The sequence below is a fragment of the Dipodomys merriami genome, unplaced genomic scaffold (assembly GCF_024711535.1).
Source record: "Dipodomys merriami isolate MVZ:Mamm:240054 unplaced genomic scaffold, mDipMer1.0.p SCAF_3938, whole genome shotgun sequence".
Classification (NCBI taxonomy): domain Eukaryota; kingdom Metazoa; phylum Chordata; class Mammalia; order Rodentia; family Heteromyidae; genus Dipodomys; species Dipodomys merriami.
Window position 1 is genome coordinate 1 of NW_027205535.1, and position 10,869 is coordinate 10,869.

Sequence of the window (10,869 nt, forward strand, 5' to 3'; positions counted from 1 at the left end):
GAGGTTCATTGAAAGCCAGACCAGACAGGTTAATTTTGATAAATAACTCAGAAAGCTGGAAGTAGTCCTGTAGCTCCAAGTGTATATCGCTATCCTTGAGAACAAAGAGCCTCAGGGATAAAAAAAAAATTAGAACTGGGTACTGTAATCCTAGCTATTTAGGAGAATGAAATCTGATGATTATGGTGGGAAGCCAGCTCAGATAAGAGTGTCTGTGAGACTTTTATCTCCAATTAACCACCAAAAAGCTGGAAGTTGTGCTGTGGTTCAAATAATGGAGTGCTAGATTTGAGCACAAAAGCTAAGCACCCAGTGAAAGACTTAAAGAGAAACTTCTCTGAAGAAGTAAGAAGGATGGCCAAGAGACACATGAAGAAATGTTCAACATCCCTAGCCATAAAAGAAATGCAAATCAAAACAACATTGAGATATCACCTCACTCCAGTTAGAACGGCAAAAAGCAAGAACTCTAACAACAACAGATGCTGGAGGGGATGTGGACAGAAAGGAACCTTACTTCATTGTTGGTGGGAATGTAAACTTGATCAACCACTTTGGAAAGCAGTATGGAGGTTCCTCAAAAGACTTCACATAGAACTCCCCGATGACCCAGCAATCCCACTTTTGGGCATTTACCCAAATGTTTACAAACAAGACCACACTAAAGCTACCAGCACAACTATGTTTATTGCAGCATTATTTACCATAGCTAAGATATGGAACCAACCCAGATGCCCCTCAGTAGATGAATGGATCAAAAAAATGTGGTATATATCACAATGGAATTCTATGCCTCCATCAGAAAGAATGACATTTCCCCATTTGTTAGGAAATGGAAAGGTTTGGAAAAAATTATATTAAGTGAAGTAAGCCAGGCCCAAAGAAGCATAGGTCCCATGGTTTCCCTTATTTGCAATATCTAGTATAGGTATGAGTCAAGCGGAAAAGGTCAGATAATGTGATGCTAGGAAAATGAACCCTTAAATATGTATTTTAATGTTTTCGTTTCTTTCATGCATGTATTTCTAATGCATTTATAAGATTATTTCTTTGTTGCTTTGTATGTCCCTCCCTCACAGTGTAACCCCCGTTTTCACTATATTTGATGTCAGTATAACATGTGGAGTAGATGGGGACAAACAAGTCGTTTAAGGATTCAGGTGGACCTGTTGCAACAATGAGAAGTACAAAATGTCATGTCAAAACAAGCTTTACAATGCCGGTGTGGGGGGGGGGAGGGGGGTATAATTGGGTGGGGGGAGGGGGGTAAAATTGGGTGGGGGGAGGGGGGAGGCGGGGAAGGGAAGTGAAGGGTAAACAAAGGAGGAGGCTGCAATGCTTGGTAAGAAATGTATCCATTATCCTGCCCATGCAATTGTAGCCCCTTTGTACAGTATGTTCTCAAATAAAATAAAATACAATTTAAAAAAAAATGTGGTATATATAAACAATGGAATTCTAGGCCTCCATCAGAAAGAATGACATTGCCCCATTTGTTTGGAAATGGAAAAACTTGGAAAACATTATATTAAGTGAAGTAAGCCAGGCCCAAACAAACATAGGTCCCAAGGTTTCCCTTATTTGTAATATCTAGTATATGTATGAGTCAAGCGGAAAAGGTCAGATAATGTGATGTCAGGAAAATGAACCCTTAGATGTGTATTTTAATGTTTTTTTCTTTCATGCATGTGTTTCTAATGCATTTATAAGATTATCCCTTTGTTGGTTTGTATGTACCTCCCCCACAATATAACCCCTACTTTCACTATATTTGATGTCAGTATAACTTGTGTAGGAGATGGGGGAAAACCAGTTGTTTAAGGATACAGGTGGACCTGTTGCAACAATGAGAAGTACAAGTTGTCATGTTCAAAACGAGTTTTACAACATTGGTGCAGGGAGGTGGGGGAAGGGGGGGGGAAGGAGAAGGATTGGGATTGGGGGGAGCGGTGAGGCTGGGAAGGGATGTGAAGGGTAAACAAAGGAGGAGGCTGCAATTCTTGGTAAGAAATGTATGCATTATCCTGCCCATGTAACTGTAACTCCTCTGTACAGTATGTTCACAAATAAAATAAAATAAAATTAAAAAAAAAAAGCTAAGCGCCCAGGCCTTGAGTTCAAGCCCTAGGACCAACACAAACACACACACACACACATACACACACACACACACACACACACACACACACACACACACACACACAGAGCTGTGCTGGCATGAGCTCTTCAGTCTTTCCTCCTTATGAGATTTTTTCATTAATATTTACACAATATTTTATTATTTTCATTCAGGTGAAATCTTTCCTTAATTCTCTGAGTGGAGAAGAATTAGAGGCTCTAATATTTGAATTAGAACAACTCAGAAGCATTTTCCCTAGCAGAATTTTGTGAGGAAGAAAAAGAAGAGAAAAAAGGTAATATGAAAATTCATAATCAGAGTGGGAAGATGCAATGTATTTATTATTACTAGAGTCTTTATTATTACTGCGGTATTTATTATTATTATTAATATTATTATTATTACTAGATTATTTATTATTACTAGAGTAATTTGTGTGTTTGTGTGTGTGCATGCACAATGCCTGTGCTGGTCCTGGGGCTTGAACTCAAGGTCTGCTTGCTGTCCCTGACCTTCTTTGCTTGAAGTTAGACCTTTAAGGACTTGAGCCACACCTCTACTTCCAGTTTTTTTTGTGATTAGAGATAGGAGTCTCATGGAGTTTTCTTCCTAGGCTGGCTTCCAACTATGATCCCCAGATCTCAGCTGCCTGAGTAGCAGTCTGACAAGGATAGCCACTGGTACCCTGCATCTCTCTCTTTTTTGCAGTGAGAATTTTCATGTAGAATTCTTTTTGCAACTTTCCCCCATCTAGGTGTTCAGACACATCAGCCTCTTGCTTATGTCTTCTTTTTTTTTTCCCCTGTCAGACTCCTCTTAGCATCCCTCATACTGATATTGTTCATACCAGTGAGTACAGTTAAAGATTGCTCTTTTCAGAGTTTGTCCTCAGTTTGGCTGATGTTTCTTTATATCTCTAGATACTTCATTTGTGCCTCATGACTTGTGGGATCCTTAATCCCATCTTGAATTGAGGCAGAAAAGGTGGTAGTACCTAAAACATGAGTGACACTCTTCCCCCTCCCTGCCTCCACAATTTAAAGCCTGTATCTCTTAGAAAATATGAATGTTGAAACTGCTCATTTTTTATAGTAATAAGGTAATGTGGCAGTTAGTATAAAATGTAATTTCTGGACAAATGAATCTTAAGGGTTGTTTTATTTTAACATTTAATTAGATATATTTCTAAGACATATTCTCTGCTAATTGGCTATTTTAAGAAAGTGGAATCCAATGAATTCAGTTTTAAGCTGGTCCTAGAATTTGAACTCAGGGCTTGGATGTTGCCCTAAGCTTTTTTTCTCATGGGTAGTGCTCTACCACTTGAACCACTGCACCACTTCTGGCTTCTTCTGAGTAGTTCATTGGAGATAAGAGTCTCACAGACTTTTCTGCCTGAGCTGGCTTTGAACCATGATCCTTAGATCTTAATTTCCTGAGTAGCTTGGATTACAAGCATGAGCCACCAGTGCCTAGCCCTTTTGTAGTGTTTAAATGAACTATTTACTTTGCCATGGAATGACATTTTCACTCTGAAGTATACAAGTGGTCATAGAGACTAGAATTTTATTTGGTGAACATTTCTTAAAAGTGAATGAAATGAGCCTTTACGACAAGAAAAGCAACGATGTATGAGTCATGATACACATTCAAACTAAGTTTCAATTTTATAGAATGTATTTATTGCTCTGTTGAGCTTTGTAGCTTCCCAGTGCTGTTTACAGACTATGCTGATGAAATCTGTGTTGATAATAACAGCTATATTCATTGATTTCAGGACAGTTGGTCAGCATTTGGAAGATTTGTGTGACTCAGTGTGAGTATTTTCCCATTATTTAATGTGTGATGTTAGCAAATCATGTACAGGCAAAAGAAAAGAAAAGACTAACTGATTTTAATTTAATACATCCAAGCAGAAAATCTTATGGTATAGCTTCAGGCTCATTGCTATGTATCTCATTACAACTAAATTTTAAGAGATGACCACTAGTTGAGTTTTAGTGTAATATTAAGGAGTATGCCAGCATTAGCTTTATTGATAATCTGAGAAGGCAACTAAAATACTTCTTCCTTTCCTAACTAAGTGACTTTGTAAGGTAGATTTTCTGCATATACTTGAAACAACATAACCCAACAGACAGTATAAAAGCAGATGAGAGAATACAGGTGTCTTTCATTAGGCTAAAGGATGAAGTGATTTATTAAAGATGTAAAACAATGGGTCTATTCTGCTGAAATTTTACCTTTTTTGGAAAATACAGTTTTTTTCAATAAGCGTATATTAATAAGTAGTGTTTCTTTTCTTTCTTTTTCTTTCTTTTTGGTGAGTTGTGGGGAGTGAACTCTGGGCTTGGGTGCTGACCCTCAGCTCTTTAGCTCAGTGCTAGTGTCCTACCACTTGAGCCACAGCGCCACTTACAACTTTTTCTGCTTATGTGGTGCTCAGTAATTGAACTCAAGGCCTCATGCATACAAGACAAACACTCTACCACTGAGCCACCTTCCCATCCCCAGTGTTTTTGTTCTTAAGTTTACAAAACTACCATAAGCACTTGAGTTCTAAATTTTCTTTTGTTTGGCTTGTGAAACTAGGACTCAATACCTGATGCTTTGCTCATTAGCTGAGTTCTACTTTTTAATATATCTGTCTGTTTCTCTCGTGTGTGTGCATGCACATGCGAATGCATGTGTATACCCTATTTTTTATTTAATTTATTTATTTTTGTGCCAGTCCTGGGGCTTGAATTCAGCACTTAGGCATTGATTCTGAGCTGCACTCTACCACTTGAGTTATAGTTGTACTTCTGGGTTTGTTTTGTTTTGATTTGTTTTGTTTTCTGAGTAGTTTATTGGAGATAAGAATCTCATTGACTTTCCTGCTCCAGCTACCTTTTAATAGCAATCTATAGATCTCAGTCTCCTGAGTGTGTAGCTAGGATTACTGGTGAGAGCCACCAGTTCCTGGCTCTACTTACATTTTTTTTTGTCAGTTCTGGGGCCTAAACTCTGGGTCTGGGCACTGTCCCTCAGCTCTTCAGCTCAAGGCTAGCGCTCTATCACTTGAGCCACAGTGCCACCTCTGGCTTTTTCTACTTATGTGGTGCCGAGGAATCGAACCCAGGACCTCATGCATGCAAGGCAAGCACTCTACCACTGAGCCACCTTACCTGTTTAATTAGCTCTTTGGGAGCTCTCAAAATTTAAGAGTATTAGGAGGTCCTGAGACTAGCAAGTTTGAGAGCTGCCAAATTAAAATTTTCCACATGTCAGTGCTTTTAAAGATGGCTCTCTGTTTTACTTCTTTGAACTGTCAGTGTGCTTGCCACTAATATCTCTAAACCTCATTTGATTTTTTTCTATTTCTCATCAACTGTAAAATAACTAGTCTTCAAGTTTTCTACAAAGCGAATATTTCTCAGTGAGAAACTTTTCTTACTCCTTTAGTATGGATTTTATGCAGACTGGGACATTTTCTTTTTTGTTTGTTGTCAGACTAGACAATTGTATAACATCTTACTAATAAATGATTCCTTAGTCTATGTAAAAGCTTGATTCCTTTTTATAAAATGTTTTCTGACCAGGTACTGGTGGCTCACACCTGTAAACCTAGATACTCAGGAAACTGAGACGCCGGATCTGGGTTTAAAGCCAGCTCACCAGCAAAGTCTGTGAGACTCTGATCCCCAGGTAACTATCAAAAGCCCAAAGTGGAGCTGTAGCTCAAGTGATAGAGTGTTAGATTTGAGCTGAAGAAGCTCAGGGACAGCACCCACGCCCTGAGTTCATGCCCTAGGACTTGCACAAAAAAAGGAAAAAAGATTTTTTGAACATAGTATTGAGATGGCAGTTAACTATGATGGGCTTTGGAGTTATCCACTGAGTCAAAATGAAGATCTGTCTTTTACTAAAGCCATGTGACCTGCGATCCTGAACTCTTTTCTCATCTGTAAGGTAACCCAATCTAATTCCTTACAGGTTGTTAAAATAAGTACTAAATTAAATACTTTATTCAGAGGCTGGGAAGGTGTCTCAGTGGTAGAGTGCTTGCCTTGCATGCATGAGGCCTTGGGTTCGATTCCTCAGTACCACATAAGCAGAAAAAGCCAGAAGTGGCACTGTGGCTCAAGTGGTAGAGCACTAGCCTTGAGCTGAAGAGCTGAAGAGCTGAGAGACAGTGCCCAGGCCCAGAGTTCAGACCCCAAGACTGGCAAAAACAAAACAAAACAAAACAAAAATGAAATAATGTATTCAATAAGTGGCATAATAGTCATAAGCAAGCGATGGTAATTATTTTAATGATTCCAAAGATATAAAAGATTAAAAAATCTGCTTTTTAGAAGTCTTAACTTAGGAAACACATAAAGCCATTGTGATGTGTTTAGATAGTTGCATTCTTTCTAATTACTCCTCAATATGACAGTTGTGTTATTTATAAAATTTTTTCTGCAATTAACTGCATTTGTTCATGTAATCAGCATCTGTTTGGTGTAGGAATGGGAATCTTGAACTTTAAATACCATTCAGAGGACTCTGAGGGATTTTCTAAACAGTTGGATTTTTGTCTAATATGTTCACCAGAAATGACTCTGAAAAGAGACTCCTGCCCAACTCCTCTCACTCTTTGCCAGCCCTCCTCAGTGATATTTGTTGAGAATTCAGCAGTGATGTTGGCATTTAATGATATCTCAATGAAGTACTGAAAAAATGGAAGTAGCTGACGGGGATAAAGGTAGGAACCTGCTGTTGTGGTAGTGTTGGTCATCTTTTTCTATCAGCATTCTTGGTCCTTGCCATCCCTTTGCCTAAGAATATGTCTTCCGATTTTGGGAGAGTCCTGCCTTTCTCCAAAGTCCCTCCAAAGCCCACACTTTATTCCTTTATTTATTTATTTTGTTATTGTTGTTTTTGGTGCCAGGACCACAGCTTGAACTCAGCTGATGTCTTACTAATCTGAACCACGACACCAGTCTGTCTTTTTCTTGCTAAGTCGAGATAGATCTAAACAGAATTTTCTGCCTGGCTGGCTTTAAACGTCCATCCTCCAGGTCTCAGCCTCCTGAGTAGCTGATTATTGTCGTGAGCCACCAGCACCATCCTACATACTTTTGATGCAACTTCTCCTCATCTCAATGCCAGTCACCAAGCCTCTGGCAAGTACTCTACCATGGAGTTATACCCCTACCTAATATTGGGCCACACTCCTGCCCAATATATACTTAATTCTGTGGAAAGTATTTGGTAGTGATCTTCCACCATTGTTTTCCTTTGTTATGATGGTACTGGGGTTTGAGCTCAGCTCACTCAAACTTAGTAAGCAGACACTCTACCACAGAGCCATGCCTTGGGCCCTGCTTTCCCTTGACTGTTTTCAGGGAGAGTATGGTTTCCTGCCTGGATACATGCCTGAACTACAATTACCGATTTCAGTCTTCCTTTCATTGTTAGAATCACAGACACTTGCCACTGTGTCCAGCCTCTCTGTTGAGATGGAATCTCCTAAAATTTTCTGCCCAGGCTGGGCTGGAACTGAAATCCTCTTAATTTTGGACTCTCACATTAGTGTTGGAGGATGAGCACATACTAATGTAACAGGCTATGGCTGAGAAGGGATCTCACAAACTGTGCTGCCAAGGCTGACCTCAAATTATAATCCTCCATTCTCAACTTCCCAAATAGCTAGGTTTACAGGCATGAGCCACAGCAGTGACCTGCCTCATTTTGTTCACAACACTTACCAAAAAATAAGTTTATTAACACTCAAACATAATACATTGTATATCTGAACATTGTAAATTAAATGTATATATTGGAATATTATTTACATTTTAAGTATACACTAAATAATTTTTTAGAACAGAATGAGATAAATATAAGTGAAAAAAATTCTGCATGCTATTGGATCATTTTGTCAATATTTTGTGATATAGGTATGTCATTATGTTTTCAGATTAATTTCTTGCACCCAGTAGGATTTAGTTGGATGACCCTACGAGTCAGGTTTTAGATTTTTATTCATATTAGGATATAGTTAAATGTTGCTTAAATGAGTTACATTGGTAAGGATGGTATTAATGAGATCACCTTCACAATCCATCTTATACTTGGGATTGCTAAGTCATTTTAATTCTTTCTCTTAAATGCCAAGTGAGAGGCACAAATGAGCTATGATACATTCTTCCCGCCAATCGCGGGAAATTTTGGGGACAATGGTCAGATAAAGCAGTAACAATTTGCCCTTGAAGCTATACACTGCTGATTAAGAAATATATAGATTCTAAAGGCTAAAACCTTAGGCTGGTCTCAAAGTGAGTTAATGGATAGGATTTAGGTGTGTAAAGAGAGAAGGAATATTTCCTGACAGTATGTTTGGCTGTCTTGATTACAGTTTGCTCTTGACTTACCCATATGTTTACATGTTTCTTCAGTGAGGTGTTCTGTTTTCCCATCATCAAGATAACATTTTCCTTAGCACCCTTCCAACATTAATCCTTTCTCCCGCTGATTTAAACATCACCTTGCTCACTTGAATCATGGATTATTCCCTCAATTTTACTTCCTTTTTTGTTCCTAGATTAGTGCTGATCAGTTCTCTACTCAGCCACTAAAATGATCTTCCTTTGATTTAAATTTGATCTTACTTGTCTCTGTTCTAAACATCATTCAGTGGTTCCTCATCTCTTTGTTAGAAACTTTGAAATCTTACCAGGGTGTAAAGGCCCAGTCTTTGCTGGATCCTACTTTGTTGCTTTTTTCCTTTGTTTACATTAAATGCTGTGATCATACTAAACTTCCTGCTATGCTTTCACCACCTAATCTTGGCACTCATTTTCTCTGCCTGAAACTCTTCCCATAACTTGAATTCCATTTTTTAAATTCTTTTTCTTTTCTTTTTTTCTCGTTCTGGGGCTTGAACTCAGGGCCTGGGTTCTGTCCCTGAGCCTCTTTGTGCTGAAGGCTAGTGCTCTACCATTTGTGCCACAGGGTCACTTCTGTCTCTTTCTGTTTGTGTGGTACTGAGGAATCAAACTCAGGGCTTCATGCATGCTAGGCAAACACTCTACTACTAAGCCACATTCCCAGCCCTGAATTCCATTTACTTTATACAATATCTGCTTCATACTCTCCATTCATTCTTCTGTAATGTGACGCAAAGAGCATTGAGAGTGGAGGCCAAGGTTTAACTCCTAACCTTTGCTAAGAAATCTTGTGGAAATTCTTGACCTCTTCCAGCCTTCATTATCTTTATTGCCAAAGTGTGATAATGCCCACCTCTCTTATAAGCCCATTAAGAACATCTATCGACATACTATGCACAAAAAAATTCTATAAGCATGTCACCCAAAGATGTTTGGGGTGGCAACGTGGGTGATGACAACAAGAATGATTCACCCAAGGAAACATTTAGCTTCACTGCTCAGGTGACCTTCCTGAAGCATCCAGGCCAAATCAGTGCTAAATATGCCTCTGTCCTGGATTGTCATTCAGCGTAAATTGCTTGCAAGTTTACTGACTGGAAAGAGAAACTTGAAAAGAGATCGTGTAAGAAGTTGGAAGCTAGTCCTAAATTCCTGAAGTCTAGTGATGCTGTCATGGTTCATATGGTTCCAGCAAGCCTTGTGTATGTGGAGAGCTTCTCTGACTATCCTCCTTTGGGTCATCTTGCTGTTTGTGATAGGAGACAGTTGCTGTGTGTGGCATCAAAGATGTGGACAAGAAGTCTGCAGGAGCTGGCAAGGCCACAAAGTCTGCCCAGAAATCTCAGAAGGCCGAGTGATTATTATTATCCCTAACGCCTGTAGCTTCAGCTTAACCAGTGGTGGAAGAAAAGTCTCAGAAATGTTTGTCTTAATTGGACATTTAAGTTTAATAGTGAAAGAATGGATAATGATAACAATGCATCATAAAAACTTGAGAAGGAAAGGAAAAAATTCTATAAGCACTCATATTCCATGCTCATTAAATTGTTATGCATACTTCTGCTGCCTTCACTCCTCTTCCTTCTCACCTTTCTTGTGATCCTCAGCAGTTTTTCTGGAATGTTTTTCATGTAAAACTTTGTTTTTTTCAGGGGATGAAGATTTTTCTGAAGAGATAACAGAGATGTTTTTCCCAACACATCTCCTGCAAACCAGACAAACTGGCCAGGGTAAGTTATTACTTCTTGGTGATTGTGATTCATTTATTTGTGACACTTCAGTGAATAAAAACTGAGATAGTAACCATTTACAATATGGAAGTAAGAGCAAAAGCCTTGCTCTTTGTTGGTGACTTGTGAACTATGTGCATATCCAAGGTCAGAGTGGGCAGGGAGGTTCTATATCCAAAGAAATATTTAATACAACATATATTCCATTGCCTGCTCATGCACAGGACTTGGGATGCTTTTTCCTTTTATGCCTGTCTTTCCCAGGCTCAGGAGACATTCTGTAAACCAGTAAGCCCCAGGCACACAATGCTCTCTGGACAGAGGGAACTGATATAATCAGGATGTCCTGTTTGCTCCTAAGTCCTAGGGTAAGGACCTTAATACTTGATCTTTTTGTTTGTTGTTGTTATTAGAAAATAAATTTTGTTATGGAATGTCTTGGGTAGAAGAAAGACATTCCTCAAGCAACAAAGTAGCAGAATTGCAAGTTCCAGGCTGGCCTGTGCTAGCAGGGTTTTACCTAAAAAAAAAAAAAAACAATAAATATATGAATGTAAGAAAGAAAGAGTACAGTTTCCTGTGAGTATATAATGTCAGAGAGTTT

The 10,869-nt window shown here is 38.8% G+C and overlaps 1 long non-coding RNA gene across 2 annotated transcripts; it reads left to right on the forward strand.

The window, feature by feature from the left end:
- The first annotated feature begins 3,825 nt into the window (after nt 1-3,825).
- On the forward strand, nt 3,826-10,604 carry LOC138805458 (uncharacterized). Of its 2 annotated transcripts, XR_011365548.1 has the most exons (4): nt 3,826-3,935; nt 6,698-6,848; nt 10,188-10,265; nt 10,530-10,604. It is a non-coding gene; the product is annotated as an uncharacterized lncRNA (long non-coding RNA). The 2 variants fall into 2 exon arrangements; XR_011365549.1 differs by lacking the exons at nt 10,188-10,265; nt 10,530-10,604 and adding an exon at nt 7,035-7,106.
- The last annotated feature ends 265 nt before the right edge of the window (nt 10,605-10,869 follow it).